Below are 27,808 nucleotides of genomic sequence, written 5' to 3' on the forward strand. Positions count from 1 at the left end.
CGTATAACTTAAACCTCTCAAGATAAATTTGTACATAATTTTCCTTGAGGACCCCCCGAATTTTCACATTAGTTAAACATAAAAGCAACTCGATTTTATTTTTATTGAAATAAGCAGCCACTGCCTAGTAGGTTAAACAGCTGCCAAAAAGGTAAATAACTGAAGATGATGGATTCATTTAGTGTAGCATTTAAAGGAGGTAGCTATTTTTTTTTTTCAAATTTTTTATTTAAAGAATACAAAACAGGCAACAAGCAAATATGCAGATTCATGAAACATCAGGTTTGTCATCACAACACAAAAGTGCGGGGAACCAAAAGCGGACAGTATGAGTAAACATAAAAAGGTGGACCGCTACTTCAAATTGCATTTATGAAGAGAACGCGCTATTCCCAGGGCCTCCGTGTAGGGGAGGCAAACTTACCCTGGGAAGGACGTCTCTAAAGTCAAACCAGCAAACCAACTAGCGAAGGAGGACAGGGGAACCGTCCTCCAAGTGGGCAGACGCCTGAGCCTGAGTGCATCCTGAAAATTTTTTTTTTCATTTTACGGTAACCAGGGTGAAAAAAAAAAAGGAAAGATGCTATAAGAAAGATAGAAGGAAAACTTGAACAGAGGGAGAGGCAGGGGGGGGGGGGGTAAGGGAAAAAGAAAAAAAAAAAAGGTACAGATCCCCCATCCCCCACACCAACCAGGATGGAATGAGAGGAATTCTCGAAGGGATCAATCAGGCCAGAAGGGCGCCCATAATGGGCTGCAAAAGTTGCTACAACCAGAGCGGCACCAACCCTCTATGGAGGGTCAGAGTATGGCAGGTACTCGTCGGAGACACAAAACAGGTTCCAATGTATCCACCTAGTCCTGTGCGCCTCTCTCATCCCCCAAAGCTCGGACGTAAGTTCCTCCATATGCTCAAGTTCGTTCACGGTAGCTATTTTTTAAATCTAATTGAGTATTGTATTGTAAGTTAACCCAAATGTACTTTCAGAAAAACTAAAACTCTTATTAAAATGGAAAAAAAACTTGCTTTTTATGAGGTCGCTAAGCTTGTAACAGTCATATACTGTACATGTGGAAAATTTTAATTATTAGCTGCCATGTTTGGGCACTCCTCCTATCTCTAACATCTCATAGATGTGAATGGCTGAGGATCGGCACAAACACATCATTGATCCTAATGATCTTAACCACTTACCGCATACTAACGTAGGTCTACGTCGGTAAACTTTGCGGTAGTGTACCGGGATGATGCCTCTAGCTAGAGGCACCATCCCGGTACCGTGGTTTAGAGCCGACGGTTGGCTTTCCGTCGGTACCGACCGATGCGGCTCGGGAGCCGCTCGATCGGTACCCGGGGGGGCGGGAGGGGACGTCCCCCCCTCCCGCCGCCTTCCGTGGCTTTGCCCGGGGCTCCCGCTCCCGGAGCCCCGAGCACCCAGCCGGCACGTCCGCCGGCTGGATGGAGTCCCGATGAATGCCGGAAACGGCATAGATCGGGTCTCCGATGACGTAACCCGGAGGCGGCGTCCATGACGTCACTTCCGGGTTACTGTGCTGCAAAAGGCGGCAATTTTGAAAAACGGCTGTATGCAAAAATGCTGTTTTCGGCGTTTTGCATACAGGGAAGTGTAGTGGAGGGGTCTAGGGTCTTTTAGACCCTCGATCCCTCCATAAAGTGTACATGTCACTACATATTGGTGTCACAAGGGATGTTTACATTGCTTGTGACAGCAATAAAAGTGATCAGATTTTTATTTTTTTTTTAAAACTTTAATAAAGTTAAAAAAATAAATAAAATAAATGGGAAAAAAAAAAAATAAAGCCGCCCCCGTCACCGTTAGCTCGCGCACAAAAAAAAACGTATACGGAAGTCGAGCCGCAAATGAAATCGCTGTTCAAACCACACATGTGAGGTATCGCCGCGATCGCCAGAGCGTGAGCAATAATTTAAAAAAAAGAGCTACACTCTAACTCAAAACTGGTAACCGTTAAATAAATTTAAAGCGTCGCAGATTGAGATCTCTATTGACCGTAGATTGTCGCGATCCCACGGGGGGGGCGCAATTTTAAACCGTAACATGTTGGGTATCTATTTACTCGGCGTGACATGTTCTTTCACAATATACAAAAAAAATGGGCTAACTTTACTGTTTAGTATTTTTTAAAATTAGTGAAATGTGATTTTTCAAAAATTTTCCAAAAAAATGGCGCTTTAAAGACCGCTGCGCAAATACCGTGTGATAAAAAATATTACAATGACCGACATTTTATTCTCCAGAGTCTTTGCTAAAAAAATATATATAATGTTTGGGGGTTCTAAGTAGTTTTCTAGGAGAAAATACTGATTTAAACTTGTAAACAAAAAGTGTCCGAAATAGGGCTGGGGCTTAAGTGGTTAAACAGACACATGTCTCTTTACCAATTCAGAGCGAGTGATGATGCCTCCTAATAGTCCACCTGCCCACCCCCCAGGGAACGTATACCCACCTGTTTATGACTCTGCTCTGTGTGAGACCTTGCTCCATTTCTGTAGTTGTATGGAAGAAGTCACATGTGACCAGCCCCAAGTGACAGCTACTGGACCTAAAGATCCAGTCATTAGCTTTGAATACTGACATTTGGTAAACCCCCGACATCATTGAAAACTGGAGTTTCCCAAAGGTGGACTCTGCAGCAGGGAGGTGGTGAGGGATCTTGGATAGGTGACTATACTTTGCTGACGGGGAAGGCGATCAGGAGACACAAAAGAAATAACTAAAAGCCTAAAGAGTAAGCAATTGCCTTATATTCTGATTTGGAATATAAATAATTGAAGGAATTAAAAGGCAGCACTCATTTACATAAACTGATTGATCCAAGAACCAAACAAATTTTAACCTTCCTAGCGGTATTCCCGAGTGTGACTCGGGGTAAGATTTTAGTGCCAAAAGCGGTAACCCCGAGTCACACTCGGGGTAGCGCTAAGAAGATCGCTGGATGCTGGAGGAGGTTTTACTTACCTTTTCTCCGGGATCCAGCGAAGACTGCGAGCGGTGTGCGGCGGCGGAGCTCTCTCCCGATCGTCTGCGAGCCCCGGCTTCCGTCTCCGGCGACGTGACGTCCGCCGGGGGGTGGAACCGGCGGCAAATTCGAATGTAAAATGCACCAAACACACTGATATCGTTCAAAATAAAATAAAATCACATTACATTACCCCCCAGTGCCCTTTCCTGCAGTTTTACTGTACTTTTTATGTAAATATATGTATATATATATATATACATATATATATATACAGTATATATATATATATATATACGTATATATATACACATATACATATATATATATATATACACACACACACACACATATTATATATATATATATATATACGTAATTCTTGTGAATGAGCAGCCCAAACCAACTGTATACATTATATTTATATATATATATATATATATATACGTATATATATATATATATATATATATATATATATATATATATATATATATATATATATATATATATATATATAATATATATATACATACATATATATATATATATATAATATGTATAATAAATGTATACAGTTGGTTTGGGCTGCTCATTCACAAGAATTACATGCTTTCAGCACCTAAAATAATGGTACCGCTTTCAGCACCTAAAATCCAAAAGAATCATACCGCCAGGGAGGTTAAAAAGTAGAAAACCAACCAAAATATAAGAAGGGCACAACTATTTAAGTGCCCACAATATATATATACTGTATATACCAAAAGTTACAGATTTATGTGTGGTCCCAGGTATGCACTATTACTTCCAATTTTTTGGAATAGTTTTATACTTACAGAATGCATTCATATTTGAGTTTACATGTACGTGCAATTTTTTTTCACCTTTTTTGAATGCGTATGGTTAGTCATCAGGGTGCTAGAGGACGTACTAAAGGAGAGAGGTCATATGTAGTAACTATCTAAATGTGAGATTTGACCCAAACCCACCCTGTTTGTCAGTTGTGGACTTGGCAAACTATTTGTCCCTACCTAGCTGGCTTAACCCCTTAAATCCCTGGCTTCAGGGTCACATGTGGCCCTGGGCACAAGTTGGCCACCAGGGTGTTTGAGGATGGGCTAAAGGTGTGAGGCCATATATAGTAATTTTCCACGTGTAATATTTGACCCAAACTCACTCTGTCGTTTGTAGACTTGGCAAACTATTTGGCCCCACCTGGCTAACTTACCCCTTAAAAATTTGGCTACAGAGTCGCATGTGGCCACCGGGCCGCAGGTTGGCCTACAGGGTGCTAGAGGATGTACTAAAGGAGTGAGGCTGTGTGAAGTAGCTATCTAAGGGTGAGATTTGACCCAAACCCACTTGTGGACTTGGCAAACTATTTGGCCACAACTGGCTAGCTCGGCCCCTTGAATCCCTGGCTTCAGGGATAAATGGACACACTATCTGCCTTCCCTTTACTGACCACCCACTCTACATGCCTCAATACATTTTCAGATTTTTTCTTTAGAGGGCTACAACATCATAGCATTTTGTAACAACATATGGCACAACATAAAGCATTTCGTACAACATACAACAACATTCCCCAAAGCATGGTATTCAGAGGAATTGTGTTGTTTCAGTGTTGATCCTCAAACCACATGAAAAGGCCCGTTACCTTCTGAATGGTACTTTTTTCAATTTTTTTTGCATTGCTACATGTCCCCCAGGGCAGTGCCTGTCTACCCATGTGCTTTCTTGCACAACATTTTGTCCATGAACCTTAGAAAAGGCAATTAAAAGCTAGTTTTACCTCCAGTAGACTTCAATAGGATACATTACTAAGTTTGTGGTTTTAGCATTTCACGGTGGGTTCATCCAACTTGCTCGAAACAAACCCAGCCAGGTTCACTCATCCCTGTAACTAATACTTTATAAACCAAGTGCATACTCCTCTACTATCACACTTTTCAATAAAAATAGAGGTTCCTGTTTTTTTTTTTTTTTTTTATGGCATACATGTTCAAAGGCACCAGCTCATTATAGTAATTACTCTCCAGGGTAAATCCCAGAATTTTTCTCACTTCTGTCTACCTGCTTCCATTGTAAAGTCAGACACAGCCTGGAGAGTGGGCCATCTTCTTGATGATTAAATATCTGGACCTCTTTGTGGCTTGGGCATTTTCAGAAGCATGGGTCACCAAAGTGTATGAAATAAGAGCTGTCTGTGTTAGTATTAGCATGGTCCTAAGGAATGGCATTTGGGGAATAAGTGGGTATTCAGGGACAATGTAGACTTTTTGTATTTCAGATAAATAGAGCAGAGTTACATGCCCTTGCAGTCCTAAATGAAATTGTATATTATTATTATTATTTAAAGAGAACCTGTATTTCACTTAATCATGCACTCTGTATTTCTCAATAAAGTTGGGTACTTACTCAAAAATAAATGGGGGGGCATAGTCTGTAGCAGATTGACGACAATCCTAATGACAAAGTGGAACTGGACCTTTAACCTCCATATAGGCATACTACATTTGTGCTGTCTGTGCTGTAAATAAGCAAAGTAGGGAAGGTAGGCGTAATACTTTACAATTTTCCTAGTGATAGATTTCGGAATTAGTCAGTTTGATTCCATACTGTTAAGTAAACCCATTATGAAAGAAATATGGTGGCTGCCACTGCTAACCTCCTCCTAAATTGCTTGTTGCCTTGCCTGGCTGTTTTTTTTATTTACACTTTACAATGGCTTATGGGAACGTTGTATTTGGGATGGTGAGGTGTGGACTGTGCATAAAGCAGAACTTCCATTATCATGATAGGTTCACTTTAATGATACAGAGCAATGTACAAAGTTTGGTATTCCATAGCAATCAGAATTCATTTTGCAGTGCTCTACACCATGTGAAACTGAAATATTACTGCTTTGAAAATCCCCACAGTGTATATTATTTATATAGTTTTACACCAAAAAGAAAAAGTTATGGAGTTATGGACCCTATATTTCTTTCACAAATGTTGCCTTTCTAAAGGGGAAACCTGCTTCATTTATGTGTGTACTGTATCTGATGCAATCCCATATCCCTGCACAACCTAGCTATTTTTCTATTGATACACAGATGCTATATTGAAGAGCCGAGTTAATGGTATTATCCTTTTGTGTTTCCAGCTTTGGAAATAAAAAAGCACAAAAAAAAAAAAAACCTAGCTTACGTAATGAAGCTGTTTATGGATTTTCCTTGCTGTAGCTATTCTTGTCATTTTTATTCTAAGGCTAATTAGAAAGCTGTGTCCATGAATTGGGCTGCTGTGTCCCAAGGTGAGTCTTAAAGCCATATCATGGAATATCTCTTCTGAAGACAATTTGTGAAATGCATAAGGCATTGAAAATAACGATAACCTGAAAATCCTATTATATTGTCTGGTTGGGCTTTCTTGGTATGCAGACTACTGATAAAGGCTAACAATTCTCTGCAGTGTTTTGAGAAATATTGCAGTTTCACAGTGGTTAGTGCTTTAAAGGGACACTATTGTAACGTTTTAGTATTTAAAGTATATCTAAATGCTATTTTTTTTTATTTTTATTTGGATAGAGGCGTGAAGTGTTGGAGCCACTGTCAGGCTTTTGTTTGCTTAGTTAGATAAATAGCCAGCACAAAACATATTGACTATATACTTAAAGTGGAGTTCCAGGCTAGTACTAACTAATCTTAAAACTACTCTAACCACCTTCGAACACCTATACTAACTACCCTGTAGAAGGAAGATGCTTATTCTTACCTATTCCCAGCGCACCACAGTCAGATTTTATAATTTGCTTACAGTGGCTTGCTTCAGGGGAGAGAAGAGACAGCCAACAATGGATGCCCAATAGTAAACCTATGGGTGATGTCACTGCCCAGGCATTCTATCCATTATTGGTGCTTTCTCCTCTCCACTGAAGCTGAATGTTGGGGAGATCATGTGACCATGAGAATAAATAAGTATATGCATCATCCTTTTAGAAATAAGTTAGTACAAGTGTTAGAAGAGGTTGAGAGCAGTTTTAAACTTAGTTATAGCGTTAAATCCACTTTAAAACTGTATATACTTATGCACATTGGCCCATCAGTGTTTTCTTTTACAAAAGTATTTATTGAAATTTTCAAAAAGTTTCATACAGCACAATACAATGGTACAAAAAACAATAAGTGCCAGTCAGAAGATAAGAGAGAAGGAATGTGGCCAAGAGGCCTATGACAACAAAGGCAATTCAGAACAAATTAGTCAGTATCATAGCAACAGCTTATATAGCAAGTACACCCAAAACATGAGAGCTCAATAGCAGAGAAAACTGCCTTAACTTGCGGGGTCTGCACCTCATGTGTGATCAGTACCACCCACAACCTGAGGGAGTAGGTGGTCCAGGCACCACATGTGGGCCAGCAAGAAAGAAGCCCAATAAGGCCCAAAAACAACAATACAGCAAGTAGGGAGAAGAAAGGAGAAGAAAAGAGGGAAAAAGAGGGAAAAGGGAAGAAGGGGGAAGGGTGGGGGAAGGGGTTCCCAGCAGATACAACCAGACTTCCACAGCTCAAAACTGCATTAGCATCATTAAGTCTAAAGCAAAGGGTCGTTCAGGTTCAGATTGTTGTTATATGTGATCCACGGTTTGCATAGCTTCAGATATTGAGTGTGTTATTCAGAATGGAGGTGAGCTTCTTATGTACCATAGTCCCATGTGTCGATGTATAATCTCTGCCTAATGAAGATACTGTTGACGCCAAATAAATAGTTAAAGGATTTAATGCCGCCCAGTGTTAAAATGTCATAAATGTATTTAACCCCTTTCTTTTGCCACCAGCAGAAAGCCAGCAGGTTATCATGGGGCGGAAAGAATTTTGGCGTAATAAGAATATCCAACAAAGAGAAGTGAGGGGAGATTAGGTTAACAGAACATTTCACAGAATCCCAGAGGTGCAGAGCGTAAAGTAAAGACAAAACTTGAATCCAGGATCGATGCGTAGAGGGACTTCCAGAGAATGGAAGGGGGAACACTTGGAAATCGGTAAGTGTACCCAGATAGGCATCTCAGACATTGCATGAAATGAAGAAAGTGGGGCCACTTTGGCCACGATATAATAATGTTTAGGGTTGGGGACTGCCAGTCCATCTGCCAATCTAGGGTGATAGAGTGTCGCCGCCAGGAGTGCCAAATGAAAGGTAAGAGCTTACGCTGTTCGACACATAGGAAATAATTGGGTACGGGGACTGGAAGGACCCTAAAGAAGTACAAGAGCTTTGGGAGATAGGTTATACGTTGGGCATGAATCCCCTAAAACCAGGGGATCGCCAGGGAGGACCAGGAAGCAAGAAGGGCAGACAGCTCCTTGAACAAGTGGGGTAGTTAGAAAAAAAAAAAGAAAATATCTGCAATTGTGGTTAATAAACAAAAGCTGCTGGATACTATACCTCTGATACCAGGCACATAAATAAACATCAAAAAGTGCAGCACATACAACCTTAACATTGTGTCTTAAAAAATACTGAATAAATCATTGAGTGCCAACTCATTCAAATATAAACAATGCAACACTTAAAGTGAAATAGTGAATAAACAAATAATAACCACATTTTAGTGCCACAATATTACATAACAAAATAACCAAATAAAATAAATATGTGACTCCAGAGAGGAGAAAAAACTATTGAAAAGTCCAAAAATGAGAAGGTTCCAAGTTGTCTAATCAGGAAAAAGTGCTACATGCTGGATGGAAGCTGGAAATTACAGGATAGGTAAGGTGTCACCAACCAAACTCCTGCTGCGCTCACCGGAAAAAATGCGTAGCCCCCTAGATAAGAGTGGTCTGAATGCTCTTTCTTTACCACAATACAGCCAACATCCCAGGTTGTAAGCCACTCCTCTCGATATAGGGAATGTGATATACTGAAGCCTCAATAACTGATGATCCAGACTCCTGCATAGTGTAATATTGTAAAAAAAGATACATTTAATGAATAAAATTACATTCACAAGGGGTAGATGATACAAAAGCATGTAAAATGAAAAATAGCTTACAAGCAATCATGTAAGCATGGCAGCATGTGTGCATAGCTCTTCCCTATGCGTTTCATCAGATATGACGTCATCAGGGGCACACACATGCCAAAACCACACACTTATATACGGAGCCCAAATGAGGAGGATTCACAATGATTGGATAAAATACAAGGGGAAGAGCTGGAACTAAGGAGAAGAGTCAATTACATGCCAACAGAACCAACAACAAATTACATACCATCAAGGCAATAGAAAAGGAGCGGATCACTACTGCCATCTTGTGGTGAAAAGCAAATTATCACTACAAATATCATGCAGTATATCTAAACACATATGTTCAGACAAAAATAAATAATGTTGGCACGTGTAATCTATAAAGTATAACATGCAATACTAAAATTTAGGCAACAAAAATGTAAATAAATAAATATGCTATAGATCCTTTCCACTTGGTAATGTGGAAGGAAAGGGAAAGGGGAACTCTCCCCTAATTTATAATCACCAAAATATATATTATTAGCAAATACATAGACAATTGAGTACTGTCCGTGATACTTTTTTTATTTGCACTAACATAAAATTTTTCAGGACAAGCTTTCGGGGTATACCCCCTTCTTCAAGATCCAAGCAGTACTGATTAACAAAATGTTTAGCAGAATAGTAAGAAAACACAAAATCTCTAAGTCAAAGGAAAAAAAGAGAAAACCAAACAAACATATACAATGGTAATAAAACTAGCATAGTTAGTGAGATAAGACAGAGGGAGAGCTGAAGACAGGGGGAAGGTGGGGGGAGGTGGGGGTAGTCACTGAGGGGGTCGTAAAACTGTGGGATAATGAGTAAGGAAACCCATGTCTAAATTTAAGCCATTATTTTTTGTATCAAAAAGAAGTATCATTCTTAATTCAAAAGTTTTCCTTTCCTGGATAGTTCTGAAATTCCCTTTAAGAACTAAAACATTGAGGTCTTCTATAGTGTGGTCCGGTTGTGAAAAATGATGTCCCACAAGTGTGCAGTAATTATCTTCCTTATGTTCCTTGATGGTATGTCTGTGCAAATTCATCCTCGCTTGCAACTTCTGTCCTGTTTCACCTACATCAGATCCTTTGTTACATCTTTTGCATTGGATGAGGTACACAACATTACTGGAGGTGCAGTTGTATGATCCCATTATATTAAAGGTCCTATTTGTGTGTGTGACACTTTTAGATAGATTGATCTGGTTGCACAGTTTGCAGCATTTTTTATGGCAGGGTTTGCTCCCATTATTTGTGACATCATAAATAATCAGAATGAAGTTTTCTGCTGATTAGTTTATGTCTGAGTTTGGGTGGTTGTTTGAAAGCCAGTATTGGAGGTTGTTGGAATATTCCTTTCAGAGTTTCATCTTCTGAATGCTGGATGTTCACAAGTAAACCGCAAACTCCAGGACCCTTGTGGTATAGATGTTTCACTCTCCTCGTTTCACTAGCTCCTTCTAGGTCCCCTCACTGCTGAGTCTCACCAGAGTTATCTGAGACCTCTCAGATTAGCACAGATACAGCGGTCCCCATGCGGGAAAAAGGAAGAAGCAGGCAATAGTGCATTATAGTCGAGAGACAATTTATTAATATAAGATGGGGCACTTACATGACAAATGATAACACAGGCAAATAGCTTCCAGCAACAGATGATCGCGGCCGCTCTGCATCGCGGACTGCGAGAAGTGACGGCGTGGCTTCTCCATCCGACGCGTTTCCCCTCAGAAGGTGTCAACTGGGATTGGTGGACTTGGTTTAATTTATGTGTGATTTTTATTACACATAAGTAAAAAACATGTTTTTTTTTTTTTTTTTCAAAAAATTCAGTATTTACGTTTGTTTATCTATACCAAAAAACCCCCCCAAAAAACCAGTGTGATTAAATACCACCTGTCTGTCTCAAGAAAATGATAAACATTTCATTTGGGTACAATGTTGCATTGCCTGAGTAATTTTCACTCAAAGTGTGACAGCTCTGAAAGCTGAAAATTGGCCTAGATTGGAAGGGGGTCAAAGTGTCCGGACTTGATATGGTTAAAACCACTGTCACTGAAACATAAAGTGAGGTCAAATGTCTCTAAGGGCTCTTTCACACGGTCCGCTCCGTAGGCGGATCCGTGTTGCTCAGCGGGGATCGATCCGCGATCCCCGCTGAGCCGGGCGGATGACAGCTCCGTCTCCACTTGCAGAGCGGAGAGGGAGGTGTCTCAGCACCCGCTGCCCTCTATGGGGGATCGGATGAGAGCGGACCGCTTGTCCGCTCTCATCAGATCCGCACCGCTCCGATTACTGAGAGGATGGAAAAAATAGGGTTTCCATCCGTCCAGATTTCACGGACAGGATCGGATGCGGATGGCAGCGGGTGTCAGCGGAGGTGTCTCCGCTGACACCCGCTGCCCCATAGAGCTGCATGGAGGATCCGATCAGATCAGCCTAAAAAACTGACAGGCGGATCTGATTGGATCGCCTGTGTGAAAGAGCCCTTAAGGAGCCCCAGATAGCACAACAGGAGTTTTATCCCTCTCCCACTGTACCAAAAATGTAAAACATTTGTGCATTTACATATTTTCCCATGTTTTGTCTCTTTAAAGCTGCAAATACAGAAGAATACCTATTAATCTGTCAGAAATCAAGTGAGCTACATACACTTTTAAACAATTTTGGCATTTTCTTAGGTACAGTGGGTACGGAAAGTATTCAGACCCCCTTAAATTTTTCACTCTTTGTTATATTGCAGCCATTTGCTAAAATCATTTAGGTTCATTCTTCTTCCTCATGAATGTACACATAGCACCCCATACTGACAGAAAAACACAGAATTGTTGACATTGTTGCAGATTTATTAAAAAAGAAAAACTGAAATATCACATGGTCCTAAGTATTCAGACCCTTTGCTCAGTATTTAGTAGAAGCCCCCTTTTGATCTAATACAGCCAGGAGTCTTTTTGGGAAAGATGCAACAAGAATTTCACACCTATATTTGGGGATCCTCTGCCATTCCTCCTTGCAGATCCTCTCCATTTCTTAAAGGTTGGATGGTAAACGTTGGTGGACAGCCATTTTTAGGTCTCTCCAGAGATGCTCAATTGGGTTTAAGTCAGGGCTCTGGCTGGGCCATTCAAGAACAGTCACGGAGTTGTTGTGAAGCCACTCCTTCGTTATTTTAGCTGTGTGCTTAGGGTCATTGTCTTGTTGGAAGGTAAACCTTCGGCCCAGTCTGAGGTCCAGAGCACTCTGGAGAAGGTTTTTGTCCAGGATATCCCTGTACTTGGCCGCATTCATCTTTCCCTCGATTGCAACCAGTCGTCCTGTCCCTGCAGCTGAAAAACACCCCCACAGCATGATGCTGCCACCACCATGCTTCACTGTTGGGACTGTATTGGACAGGTGATGATCAGTGCCTGGTTTTCTCCACACATACCGTTTAGAATTAAGGCCAAAAAGTTCTATTTTGGTCTCATCAGACCAGAGAATCTTATTTCTCACCATCTTGGAGTCCTTCAGGTGTTTTTTAGCAAACTCCATGCGGGCTTTCATGTGTCTTACACTGAGGAGAGGCTTCCATCGGGCCACTCTGCCATAAAGCACCGACTGGTGGAGGGCTGCAGTGATGGTTGACTTTCTACAACTTTCTCCCATCTCCTGACTGCATCTCTGGAGCTCAGCCACAGTGATCTTTGGGTTCTTCTTTACCTCTCTCACCAAGGCTCTTCTCCCCCGATAGCTCAGTTTGGCCGGACGGCCAGCTCTAGGAAGGGTTCTGGTCGTCCCAAACGTCTTCCATTTGAGGATTATGGAGGCCACTGTGCTCTTAGGAACCTTAAGTGCAGCAGAAATCTTTTTGTAACCTTGGCCAGATCTGTGCCTTGCCACAATTCTGTCTCTGAGCTCTTCAGGCAGTTCCTTTGACCTCATGATTCTCATTTGCGCTGACATGCATTGTGATCTGGAAGGTCTTATATAGACAGGTGTGTGGCTTTCCTAATCAAGTCCAATCAGTATAATCAAACACAGCTGGACTCAAATGAAGGTGTAGAACCATCTCAAGGATGATCAGAAGAAATGGAAAGCACCTGAGTTAAATATATGAGTGTCACAGCAAAGGGTCTGAATACTTAGGACCATGTGATATTTCAGTTTTTCTTTTTTAATAAATCTGCAAAAATGTCAACAATTCTGTGTGTTTCTGTCAGTATGGGGTGCTATGTGTACATTCATGAGGAAGAAGAATGAACTTAAATGATTTTAGCAAATGGCTGCAAAATAACAAAGAGTGAAAAATTTAAGGGGGTCTGAATACTTTCCGTACCCACTGTACTTTATCTGTATCAAGACTATGAAGCAAAAACAGTTTTGGAGTACAGAAAGGGAAAAAGCAAAAGTAGCAGTAAGGCCATATGCCAACATACAAATGTAGCAAACCTACTGCATAGTTACTTACTTACTTACAGGTCTGTTGTAAAGAATGACACTATAAGGGCTGGTTCACTCCAGGATCAAATGGGAACGCCTTGGCTGCTCATGGTTGGCTTTGCAGGATGATCACTTTCTGACAGGATAGCTCAGTTGGCTGCAGACTATGATCTGAACACACCTAAGCTCATCCCTAGAGCCAGAGTGGGTGAATTGTAAGCACACAGTACGCTGTTCCATCAACAAAATTGTGAACTGAAAGGCAGGAGACAGACGGGAACAATTTAGTATGTAATTTATAGAATGTGTTATAGTCAGCAACATAATGTGGGTGGCCCTGTACTACCCTGGCAGACCTACTGCCCCATGACAAGGACCTATTTTGGTGGAAATTCAAACTTGTTGGCTACCAGTGTGTATTGTTGTCTGTAGTCATGGAACCATCTCTAGCTTCTAAAATCTAGGTCTGCCTCGTACAAGCTACTTAGCCTGACAGTATCAAATTTTCTATAAAAGTCACTTCTACTATAAACATTAATTTGTATTCTGTACCAGATTGCACAGAGCTAAAATAGAAAATTACTTGGATTTGCTTCCCTGAAGTTGTTCAAGTTTTAATGGAAACAGGGGTCAATCTGTATCTGAGTAGGTATGATCTGTGATATGTTGAGCTCAAGCTGCTTACCTACCACCAGCAGAAAAAAACATGCAGGGAAGAAGTAGGGATCATTTAGGGTGAGCAATAGCGTGAAAACCTAATTTTACAGGAATTTGCTCTTTTATCAGACATAAAACTTAAGAATCTGCAGAAAAAGCAAAAATCCATTTAAGACACGTTGGAATGCTGAATAAGTTACATCCTGAACAGATGCCTATGAACATCCTTTATTTTATTTTTTTATTTTTTTAGAATAATATTTATGTGATGTATAAAAGCAGGTAATGCAGTGCTGTTTTTTATTGCTATAAATAATGCATAACAGTCACCAAGCTGTGTTTTAGGATATTGAACTAATGTGATATATTCATATGGCTACTATGTTATGCAAAGTTAATCTGCAGCTAAAATTGTACTTAATGTGACCAGACTGACAATTTCATATGAGGTATGAATATTATACAAGGTCAGATTGAAAAGATCATTAAGTAGTTTTACTAAGTTTTGAGCCTAAAGAAAGCCACTTTTGTGGAGTTCTGTGTTTTGGGAGTTTTTGCAAACTGAATGATAAAACTCAGTTAAAAGCACAACTCTAACTTAGTGATAGTTTTGTAAAGTAGTGCAATATAATATTATGTTACATAGTTACAAGGTTACATAGTAGATGAGGTTGAATAAAGACATGAGTCCATCCAGTTCAACCTGTATAGGTATGTGTGTGTGTGTGTGTATCAGTGGCCTGCTCATTTCCCATAACCCTGAATGTCATGATCTGTGAGATGCACGTCCAAAAGTCTTCTAAAAGTAGCCATACTCCCTGCAGCTACCACCATTTGTGGAAGAGAGTTCCACATTCTCACCGTCCTTACAGTGAAGAACCCCTTACGCAGCATAAGGTTAAACCTCCTCTCCTATAATCTCATTGTGTGGTCACGTGTCTTCTTGCACTCCTTGGGACTAAATAGTTTTCTTTTTTTTTTTTTCCATATAGTTTTCCATATAATAGTTTTCTACCTATGCTAGGATCACCATTGATGTATTTGTAGATCGCTATCATGTCCCCTCTCAGGCGTCTCATCTCCATGGAGAATAAATTTTAAGCGCTTGTAATCGCTCCTCATAATTAAAGAGGAAGTAAACCCTCCTCTGACACTTGTACCTATAGGTAAGCCTATAATAAGGCTTACCTATAGGTACTGTAAATATCTCCTAAACATGCACCGTTATGGAGATATTTACCTTAGATGCATCCAGTGACGTCACTGGCGCATTCGCTCTGAAGGAACGGCCGCTGGTGCCGTTCCTTCAGAACTCCGTGCCATGACCGTCGGCTCCTGCGCGCGTGCGCGGAAGTGACGTCACCACGGCTCTGGCCAATCAAATGGCCGGATGCCGCGATTCTGGAAGACGGGCAACTGGACATGTTGCCCGTCATACAGCTAAGCAGGCGGCATGGCGGGGGCTGATTCTAAGGTAAGTATTTCATAATGAGCTAGTATGCGATGCATACTAGCTCATTATGTGTTTGTCTTTCAGGGTGAAAAAGAGAAAAAAAAGGGTTTACAACCTCTTTAAGGTCCTCCAATACCCTAATCAGTTTAGTTGCCCTTCTTTGGACTCTCTCCAGTTCCAGCACATCCTTTCTCAGGATTGGAGACCAGAACTGGACAGAATACTCCAGGTGTGGCCGAACCAGGGTTTTATAAAGTGGTAGGATTATAGCTTTATCTCTGGAATATATCCCCTTCCTTATGCATGCTAATATTCTTCTGGCTTTGACAGCTGCAGCCTGACATTGCATGCTACTGCTTAGTCTATCCTCCACTAGAACCCCCAAATCCTTCTCGATTCTGAATTCCCCCAGAGGTTTCCCCCTAGAGCATAATTTGCTTTTATGTTTTTTTTTGCCCCAAAGTGTAATACCTTACACTTCTTTATGTTAAATCTCATTTGCCACATAGTTGCCCACTCTGATAATTTGTTCAGGTCTTTCTGTAAGATTTCTATATCTTGATGAGAAGTTATTGCCCTACATATCTTTGTGTCATCCGTGAAAACTGAGATTGAGCTACTGATTCGGTCCTCTATGTTATTGATGAATTAATTAAACAAAATTGGTTCTAGGACTGAGCCCTGGGGACCCCACTTACCACTCTAGACCAGTCTGAATACGCGTTATTTATCACCACCCTTTGGACACGCCCATGTAACCAGTTCTCTATCCAAGAACAAACCCTGAGGTTGATGCCTGTAGACCTTAGCTTGTATATTAAGCGTTTGTGTGGAACAGTGTCGAATGCTTTTGCGAAATCCAGATACACCACATCCACAGGTCTCCCTCTATCTAGCTCACAGCTCACCTGCTCGTAAAATGTTAGCAGATTGGTTTGGCAAGAACGTCCTTTTGTAAACCAGTGCTGATTATTGCTGATGATACTGTTGTCCTTAGCAAAATCTTGGACGTAGTCCCTTATCAACCCTTCCATTAATTTACATACAATTGATGTCAGGCTGACTGATCTATAGTTTCCCGGAATATCCCTCCTCTCTTTTTTGAATATTGGTATAACATATAATATGTACATTTGTTACATTTTATATGTGATACCAATTTTGGCTTTTCCAGTCACCCGATACAGTTCCTGTCAATATACTGTCTGTGAAGATTAGGAACAACAGTCTAGATATAACCCTACTGAGTTCCTTGAGTACTCTTGGGTGCAATCCATCTGGTCCAGGTGATTTATAGTATTAATGCTATCAAGTCTTTCCTTGATTTCGCCCTCTGATAGCCAAGTCTTGTGGTGTTGTGCTAACCATACAGTCCTGGTCAGTATACCTCTCCTTTTCGTGTGTAAAAACCGAGGAAAAGAAAGTATTTAGCACAGTTGCCTTCTCTGTGTCCTCTGTAACCATCCTCCTATCATTGTTAATTATGTGTGCATCGTGCTCGGACCTCCCTTTCTTGCTATTCATGAATTTAAATGAATGAATTTCTTAGGGGTTTTTTTTACTCTCCTCTGCTATGTGTCTTTCAAAATCATTTTTGGCCGTAGTGATTCTGTTTTTACATTTCTTGTTAGATTCCTTGTATTGGTGAAAAGCTGATAATGTCCCCTCCAATTTCTATTTCTTAAACACCATTTTTTTCTCTCTAATAAGCATTTTTTACATTACGGTTTAACCACCCGGTTTGACCTTGGCTCTTTTAAATGTATTTCCCATTAGAATGCACTGTGCAATATTCTTGTTTAATATGTTCCTAAAGCATTCCCATTTTTCTTCCGTGTTCAATGTTACTAGGGTTTGGTCCCAGTCTATGCTCTCAATTAATGAGCACAATTTAGGAAAGTTTGCCTTTTTGAAGTTTAGAGTCCTTATATTCCCCTCATGTCTTATTGTTCTATGATTTCCTCTAAATGTAATCATCCTGTGATCACTATTGCCCAAGTTGTCCCATACTTCTACATCTGAGATTAGGCCTGAATCGTTCGTAATTAACAAATGTTAAATGTTAAATGTTAAATTAAACAATGTTTTATAGACAGTAGCCTTTGGACAATTTGTTTTAAAGGAAAAGTTAAACCCTTGAACACACCAATGTGCATACTTACAGTAAGGGAAAAAAGTATTTGATCCCCTGCTGATTTTGAACGTTTGCCCATTGACAAAGAAATGATCAATCTATCATTTTAATGATAGATTTATTTTAACAGTGAGAGACAGAATAACAACAAAAAAAGCCAGAAAAACGCATTTTAAAAAAAGTTAGAAATTTATTTGCATTTTAATGAATTAAATAAGTATTTGATCCCCTGTCAATCAGCAAGATTTCTGGCTACCAGGTGTCTTCTATACAGGTAACGAGCTGAGATTAGGAGCACTCTCTTAAAGGGAGTGCTCCTAATCTCTGCTTGTTACCTGTATAAAACACACCTGTCCACAGAATCAATCAATCAGATTAAAATCTCTCCACCATGGCCAAGACCAAAGAGCTGTCCAAGGATGCTGTCTATGACCCCAAGAACACCATCAAACATGGAGGTGGGAACATTATGCTTTGGGGGTGTTTTTCTGCTGAGTGGACAGGAAAACTTCACCGCATCAAAGGCACGATGGACAGGGCCATGTACCATCAAATCTTGAGTGAGAAACTCCTTTCCACAGCCAGGGCAAAAAAGGGTCATGGATGGGTATTCCAGCATGACAATGACCCCAAAAACACAGCCAAGGCAACAAAGGAGTGGCTCAAGAGGAAGCACATCAAGGTCCTGGAGTGGCCTAGCCAGTCTCCAGACCTTAATCCCTTAGAAAATATCTGGAGGGAGTTGATGGTTCAAGTTATCAACAACAGCCTCAAACCCTAATGACTTGGAGAGGATCTGCAAAGAGGAGTGGGACGAAATCCCTTCTGAGATGTGTGCAAACCTGGAGGCCCACTACAAGAAATGTCTGACCTCTGTGATTGTCAGACGGGTTTTGCCACCAAGTAATAAGACATGTTTTGCGAAGGGGTCAAACAGTAATTTCACTCATTAAAACTAAAATCAATTTATAACTTTCTGAAATGCGTTTTTCTGGATTTTTTTGTTTTCATTATGTCTCTCACTGTAAAATAAACTTTACCACCGGAGGATTTTGCTGTCTTACATCTGGGCCACTTTTTGCGATTCGGCATTGTGTGATTTTAACTGACAATTGCGCGGTCATGCAACGCCGTACCCAAACAAAATTTATGTCCTTTATTTCCCACAAACAGAGCTTTCTTTTGGTGGTATTTGGTCATCTCTGCAATTTTTATTTTTTGCGATATTAATAAAAAAATGCGACAATTTTGAAAAAATAACAATATTTTTCTGCTTTGACAGTTAAAAAATATCCAATATATTCAATTTTTGTCATATATTTAGGCCAAAATGTATTTAGCTACATGTCTTTGACAAAAACATTCTCAATGAGTGTATTGTACCCAAATTAAATTGACGTCCTTTTTTTCCCCACAAATAGAGCTTTCTTTTGGTGGTATTTGATCACCTGTGCGATTTTTACTTTTTGCGCTATAAACAAAAAAAGAGCAACAATTTTGAAAAAATAACAATATTTTTCACATTTTTTTATATGAAATTTCCCCCCAAAAAAATGTAAAAATCAAAATTTTTTAACATCTTAGGCCAATTTGTTTTCTGCTACATATGTTTGGTAAAAAATCGCAATAAGTGTATTTTGATTGGTTTGCGCAAAAGTTATCGCAGCTACTAACTACGGGGAATTTATGTAATTTTTATTGTTTTTTTTTTAACTAGTATTGGCGGCGATCTGGCGGCGATCTGCGATTTTTTTTGCGGGACTGCGACATTGCAGCAGACAGATCGGACCCTTGACTGACATTTTTGACACTTTTGGGGGTACCAGTGACATTACTACAGTAATCAGTGCTATAAATATGCACTGTTACTGTAAAAATTACACTGGCAGGGCAAGGTTTAACTTTTATTGGTGATCAAGGGGTTAATGTATGCCTGGTGCTTACTGACGTTTGTGGGGGGAGGGGACTATGTGACACAGGCACAGATCGCAGGTTCAGCTATGCTGAATCCTGCAATCTGACCCTGCCTGTCACTTAGGAGATCCGCCCGCTTTGTTTACACAAGTGGGCGGATCTCCACACTTGATCCCCGACGATCGGGGAAGAGCAGCGGTGATCACCGCTGCTCCTCCCCTGGCCTGACTCCCGCTGTGACTGAATACAGCGGGAGCGAGCCTCCAGCAGGGCGTGCGCGCCCCTGAGAGAGGGGAATGTCTGGTGACGTAGGTCTACGTCGCCAAACGATAACGAGCCACTGTGCCGCAGTAGCAGCACAGTGAGAAGTGTTAAAGTGGTTAAAATTATAGACTGATCTTTTCTTTGTCAGTGGGCAAATGTACAAAATCAGCAGGGGATCAAATAATTTTTTGCGCTCACTGTACCTCATATGGTGTTTATATCCTTGATGCAGACATTTCCTCTGCTACTAGCCACACTTGTACAGCGAATCCCGATGGACAGTCTGCTACACTAGAGATGCAAGGGGTACACTCACATTCAAATCTATGGGGAGATATGGTGCAGACGGCTAGGACCAGGGGAGATTTCTGCACTCAAGGTGTGAACACTTTAGGAGGCTGAAGCCATAACGAAGAGGTAAGTGTTCGTTGCTTGTGGTGATGGTATGTCAATCTTTAGCCACAAATACTAAAATTAATGTTTCTATAGCCATCCTCATGCATATCATATCTTTCAGTACTAAAAATATAGCTCTATAAATAGCAGTTAATTTTCCCAGATGGAAACACCAGTTATCAGAGTTTGTCCTAAAGAAGAAAAAGAGCAAGTCAAGGATATAAGGCTGAGTAAATGTTATGGGAATTCGGGTCTGAACAGAAAGCTACTGCCTCTAACAAGTAATGTGTTACACATAACTGGATGTTTTTATATAGCAGGCTAGAGTTAGAGAAACAGCTGGACTGAGACCTCTGGTGCCGCAGGCTTCCAATCATCACTCTGGGCAGATGGCAGGGGCTCCACATTCACTAGCTTCTCTTATTTGCCATAGTTAGAGTTATTGAAGGATAAGTAAATGCATTACCCCTTCTGTGCTAGATCGAACTAGAGGAGATTGTCTAATTGAGGCCTTGCTAAGAGAGCACCCTTTCATCCTTTAAACTCTTAAAGACCTTCAGCATTAATAAAATATGACATTTCATCCACTTAGGCATGTTTTAAAGGGTCTTCAGCAAAACAACAAGATTTAGCTGAATTAAATGCTGCAAGTATGAAATTAATGATATGCAGTCTAGACAAGATGAGTGTTTCAAGACCTCTGGTCTAATGGAACTGCAAGATGTTGTTTTAAATGAGATGCTGCTGAAATTAGTACACATAACCAATTAACAGGATTTTCTAGGCTAAATGCAGATGTATCCAATGACCACTTGATTATCTTTTATTAGTAATGCTTTTCATACAATGTAACTGAGCCCCCTCTAGCGTTCACATTTATCGTGCAATCACAAAATGAGTCTATTAAGTAGAAGAGTATCTCTTTAGCCTTCATACCTAGAATTTTGAATGAGGAATACATCACTGATCAAGAAATTTGTGCACTGCAAGCTTTGTGACATCAGTTTGGAGAAGGCCCTTTTCTGTTCCAGCATGACTGTGCCCCTGTGCACAAAGCTAGCTCCATAAAGACATGGTTTGAGGACTTTGTGGTGGTGGAACTCAAATGGCCTCAACACCTTTGGTATGAATTTGAATGCTGATTGGGAAGCAGGTCTTATGCAACATTAATATGTATGCATAAATGGGAGAAAAAATTCACTGCTACGTTACATGACAAGACACCATGCCCCCCCACCTTCAACAAATGAGTGCACACTCTCCGTTGGTCCACTATTTGCATCAGAATCACACTACATAGTTACATAGTTAGTGATGTTGAAAAAAGACACCAGTCCATCCAGTTCAACCTATGATGCATGTGTGTGTGTGCATTTGTACATCCTATACCTCTGTATGTTGGGGTCGTTAAGGTGCCCATCTAATAGTTTTTTTAAACTATCGATGCTCCCTGCTGATACCACTGCTTGTAAACATTGATACATCCCCTCTCAACTGTCTCCTCTTCAGAGAGAATAAGTTCAATGCTAATGATGTGGAAAGAAGGGAGCCGCACACCATTGTAAAAGCCATGGTAGAAAGTAGGATCTATGATTAAGCTCTTTGTTGAATGAAACATGTTAGAAGCTGGAGGCGTAGGTGGGTATGTCAATGCACCAAATGGATTAACACATTTCTACCATGGCTTTTACACTGGTAAATGGCTGCCTTCTTTCCACTTTAACATCAGTACCTAACCCCACAAATGTTATTGTGGCTGAATGGCATATATTTTACAACTCCAATAGACTTCAAAGTCAGGGACCCTGAAAAATTTGTGTCTCTTCCACTCCACTCTCTACAGCAAGAAGTGCTGACAGCATATCTTAGGTAAATTAAAATACAGGAAGGTTTTATTGAATCAGGAGAACAAAAATTTTCTTCCAACCTGCCCAGCTGTGAATTATCAGAAAAGGGATGGTCATGAAACAACCTCATTTTTATTAAAGTAGTTGTAAAGTCAGAAAGTTTTTTACTTTAATGCATTCTATGCTTTAAGATAAAAACCTTATGTGTGCAGCAGCCCCTAATACTTACCTGAGCCCCCCTCTCGATCCAGCAATGTTGCACAAGAGACTTGGGTGTCCGGAAATCTCCCCCCTCATTGGCTGAGACAGCAGCGGTGCCCCATTGGCTCCTGCTGCTCTCAATCAAAGTTAATGAGCCAATGAGGAGAGAGAGAAGCGGCCCCCATAGCAAGCTTCTTGTTGTGGGGATAGAAGGGAAGAGCCAGGAGAGCCAACGAAGAACCAAGAAGAGGAGGATCAGGGCTGCTCTGTGCAAAACTACTGCACAGAGCAAGTAAGTATAACATGTTTGTTATTTTTAATAAAAAAAGCCAAGACTTAAAGTATCACTTTAAGTCTTTTGCATTACTGTTAGGGCCGTAAAACATTTTCTTTAAATGGGTTGCATTAAAGAACTTGTATTAGCATGCATTTTGTTAAGGCAGCCCAATAATATAAATGTGCTCTGTAGTAAACATTGGACATGCACCATTTTTGCCTTCACAGCGTACTGCATTGCTTTGGTGGTGTGTTGTAACAGTGAATTGGGGTGCCAGCGCAATTCCATGAGTTGTGATTACAATGGCTACAGCAGTGCATAGGTTTGAAAAGATCCTTACATATTTGCCCCCCCCCCCCATAATGCTGGCAATTTCAATTGCAATTAAATTATTAATTTTCCAGAATTTTAGTAAACAGTATAAGCTCTGGCATTTAAAAGTTGAATGCCAGATAGCTAGCTTTAGCATTAGGAGGGAGTGGGGCTTAATTGTGAAATGGGAAGAAGTTGGAGGCTCCCTGTACCACATGGGTCTAAGACAGCCTTTCTCAACCTTTTCAACACAGAGGAACCCTTGAAATAATTTTCAGGTCTCAGGGAACACCTGCTAAAAATGACTATATTTACAACTCATGATACATTAGTGTGATGGTCAGTGGGATGAATGCTCCTTACACTTGTGGACACTGGTAAGAAATGCCTTCTTCCAGATAGCCAAAAGGATCAATAGTGTCAGGGGGAACTTATCTGAGAGGCAGAAATAGCCAATTGCTCAAGGAACCCCTAGCAACCTATGGAGGAACCCTAGGCTTCCATGGAACCCTGGTTGAGAAACACTGGTCTAAGATCTAAAGGCAGATATATATGGACACAGGGATCAACTTAACCACTTAAGCCCCGGAAGATTTTACCCCCATTCCGACCAGGGGGTATTTTGCGATTCGGCACTGCGTGACTTTAATGGACAATTGCGCGGTTGTGCGACGCTGTACCTAAACAAATTTGGGCGTCCTTTTTTCCCCACAAACAGAGCTTTCTTTTGGTGGTATTTGATCACCTGTGCGATTTTTTGATCACGCGCTATAAACAAAAAAAGAGCGTCAATTTTGCAAAAATAGCAATATTTTTCACATTTTTTTATATGAAATTTCCCCCCAAAAAAATGTAAAAATCTAAATTTTTTAACATTTTCGGCCAATTTGTTTTATGCTACCTATATTTGGTAAAAAAAATCGCAAAAAGCATATTTTGATTGGTTTGCGCAAAAGTTATCGCGTTTACTAACAAAGGGAAAGATTTTTGTCATTTTTGTTGTTTTTTTTTTAACGCGTAATGGCGGCGATCTGCGATTTTTTTTGTGGTACTGCGACATTGGGGCAGACAGATCGGACCCTTGACTGACATTTGTGACACTTTTGGGGTTACCAGTGACATTTCTACAGTAATCAGTCCTATATATATGCACTGTTACTGTAAAAATACACTGGTAGTGAAGGGGTTAACTTTATTTGGGAGGGAGGGGCTGTGTGTATCCCTAGGGGCGTGCTTTCTACTGTGATTGGCTGTGGCTTGAGCTGTAAGGACACTGATCAACGGATCTACATACTAGATCGGTGTGATCAGTGTCTTTACAGCGAGGAGAATGACAGGTGGCTTGTTTACACAAGCTGCCTGACATTCTCCCTCTCCCCCGCCGAGTGACCGACGGACATCGGGTCCGCTGGTCACACGCGCGGGGTGGTCCGTGACCACGCGGGAGCGGGAGCGCGCGCTCGCTCCCTAGACCCTCACAAGCTAGTGACGTAGCCCTACGTCACTTTGCCTGTGAGGGGCTGACTGCCGACGTAGATCGGCGTTAGGCAGTCGGCAAGTGGTTAAAGACTAGCTCAGGTACTGCCAGCCAACACAAAATCCCAGTAGTGTTAATAACTTAGTAGAGCTTAAGGACAGATTAGTTGTACTGTACTTAAAAACAAGATAAAAAGACAAGTAACATTTGCTTTATTACAAAACCAACAGAATAGTTGTTACCAGGAGGGTGGCAACTGGACTATTCCTTGTGCACAAGCATTTCATAAACAGCGTTGAGATCTGCTGTAAGATGTTAATCTGCTATGCAAATTATCATCAGTGTCCTGACATCTGTAACTAATTTGTAATAGCTAAGAAGCGTAACCTTATTACATTTCTGCAAAATGCTGGTTTGCTATCCTTTTAGTTGTGTAGTGTGTTGTCTCTTTATCTTGTCAAACCCTTTTCCCAATGCAAAATAAACTCTTCCAAGCAAACTTCTATTTTCAATGTTTTCTAAATTTTTTTTTTTTTTTTTGCAAAATCAAAATTGTGTGTTCATTGACTGGTAAAAAAGGGAACCCCTTATGAAATGCTGTTATGCATGAGCTCAGTGGATTTCCCTACAGCGTGTGCCCTGCCAATCTCCCAATGAAATCACAATGCTAGCCAAATTGTGTTCCCTTGCCATCCAAACTAAGGGAAATACCATATTAGACACTTGTAATGGAACAAATTTTCCTATTGGAAGATTTCTCTCAGCTCCTGCCCAGAAGACAACCACCTGGCTGATAGCATTCATCAGGACAAATATAGAGGATGGACCCCCCCCCCCCCCCAGGAGGGATCTAGATAGCAACTAAGACTTATCAGGTTTCAAAACTTTCCTACCCTATGCAAAACTAAAAACAAAGTTTGAAATTTAAATAAACTTTATATAGAACCTGTTATTGTTACCTGCAGCTACCAATCTGATTCAAAATGTCAAATTCCATATGTCAGCTGGGACCAATTACTGTATATCCATTAAACATGTCTCATAATCCTAACTTATTTAATATGTTAGTATCACTGTGATCAGGTCTTCTATTTCCAGATGAAGCCATTATTTTAAAAAAACCTATGCTCAGGTAAATACAAATAAAGGAACTGTTTTACTTAACAAATTTGTACCTGTCTATCCAGTTCCGAAAAATACACAGCACAACCAGCTTGGAGAGCTGACATTTTTCTACTGCAGCTAGGCAATATAGCTGGGTCACTTCCCTTCTTCCAGCCTGTGATTGAACAACAAAGGAGCAGCAGCAGACTGATGAGCAGCTCTCACGTACAAGCGAGGGAGTGGAGGAGAATTTGAGTGTTCCCCCTGTAGTCAACCTATAGAAATACAACATTGAGTGAGTGGTATCAAATCTGCAAATTTACACATATACATCTGTAAAAATATACCATTATTACACATAAGGTAAATAAGATCAGATTTTGGATTGTTGGAGGATTTCAATTCAGTAAACATAAATGGCAAAATGCAGGCCAGTACATCCAAAATGCAGACCTTTTCACATCACACTGAAAATGCAATGCAGTGTTGTGAACATGTTCTACTAAAAACACTGGAAGAAATTTATGATTCAAGCTGTAACCTTGTAATAAATGTGTCGCATAATCTGTCTCGCTGCTCCTGTTTAGCATTGCCTTGCTGTACGGCAGAATAGATAAATGTTCCACAATGTGTTTTCAATGTGTTTTCTCTTGTTCGTGCATTTATGTTAACAAATGTGTGAGGATATAAAGAATTACCAAACTCCAAGAAATTCAAAGATGCATAAATAATTGAAAAAAGTACCACCAGAGTTCACATGCGTTGTGAATACTCAATTACATCTCTTTATTTTTTTCAGTATTTATTATACAGCCACACAGTAAAAACTTACAACTACACCACACACACACACACATATATATATATATATAGTATCTCACAAAAGAGAGTACACCACTCACATTTTTGTAAATATTTTATTATATCTTTTCATGTGACAACACTGAAGAAATGACACTTTGCTACAATGTAAAGTAGTGAGTGTACAGCTTGTATAACAGTGTAAATTTGCTGTCCCCTCAAAATAACTCAATGAACAGCCATGATTGTCTAATTCGCTGGCAAGAAAAGTGAGTACACCCTAAATTAAAATGTCAAAATTGGGCCAAATTTGCCATTTTCCCTCCCCGGTGTCATGTGACTCGTTAGTGTTATAAGGTCTCAGGTGTGAATGGGGAGTAGATGTGTTAAATTTGGTGTTATCGCTCTCACTCTCTCATACTGGTCACTGGAAGTTCAACATGGCACCTCATGGCAAAGAACTCTCTGATGATCTGAAAAAAAGAATTGTTGCTCTACATCAAGATGGCCTAGGCTATAAGAAGATTGCCAAGACCCTGAAACTGAGCTGCAGCACGGTGGCCAAGACCATACAGCAGTTTAACAGGACAGGTTCCACTCAGAACAGGCCTTGCCATTGTCAACCAAAGCAGTTGAGTGCAAGTGCTCAGGGTCCTATCCAGAGGTTATCTTTGGAAAATAGATGTATGAGTGCTGCCAGCATTGCTGCAAAGGTTGAAACGGTGGGGGGTCAGCCTGTCAGCGCTCAGATCATACGCCGCACACTGCATCAAATTGGTCTGCATGGCTGTTGTCCCAGAAGGAAGCCTCTTCTAAAGATGATGCACAAGAAAGCCCGCAAACAGTTTGCTGAAGTCAAGCAGACTAAGGACATGGATTACTGGAACCATATCCTGTGGTCTGATGAGACCAAGATAAACTTATTTGATTCAGATGGTGTCAAGCGTGTGTGGCGGCAACCAGGTGGGGAGTGCGAAGACAAGTGTGTCCTGCCTACAGTTAAGCATGGTGGTGGGAGTGTCATGGTCTGGGGCTGCATTAGTGCTGCCAGCATTGGGGAGCTACAGTTCATTGAGGGAACCATGAATGTCATGATGTACTGCGACATACTGCAGCAGAGCATGGTCCCCTCCCTTCGGAGACTGGGCCGCAGGGCAGTATTCCAACATGATAACGACCCCAAACACACCTCCAAGATGACCACTGCCTTGATAAAGAAGCTGAGGGTAAAGGGGATGGACTTGCCAAGCATGTCTCCAGACCTAAACCCTATTAAGCATCTGTGGGGCATCTTCAAACGGAAGGTGGAGGAGCGCAAGGGGTCTAACATCCACCAGCTCCATGGAGGAGTGGAAGAGGACTCCAGTGGCAACCTGTAAAGCTCTGGTGAACTCTATGCCTAAGAGGGTTAAGGCAGCGCTGGAAAATAATGGTAACCACACAAAATATTGACACTTTGGGCCCAATTCGGACATTTTACCTTAGGGGAGTACTCAGTTTTGTTGCCAGCGGTTTA

This window comes from Pelophylax lessonae (assembly GCF_965119305.1).
Source record: "Pelophylax lessonae genome assembly, chromosome: 4".
NCBI lineage: Eukaryota > Metazoa > Chordata > Amphibia > Anura > Ranidae > Pelophylax > Pelophylax lessonae.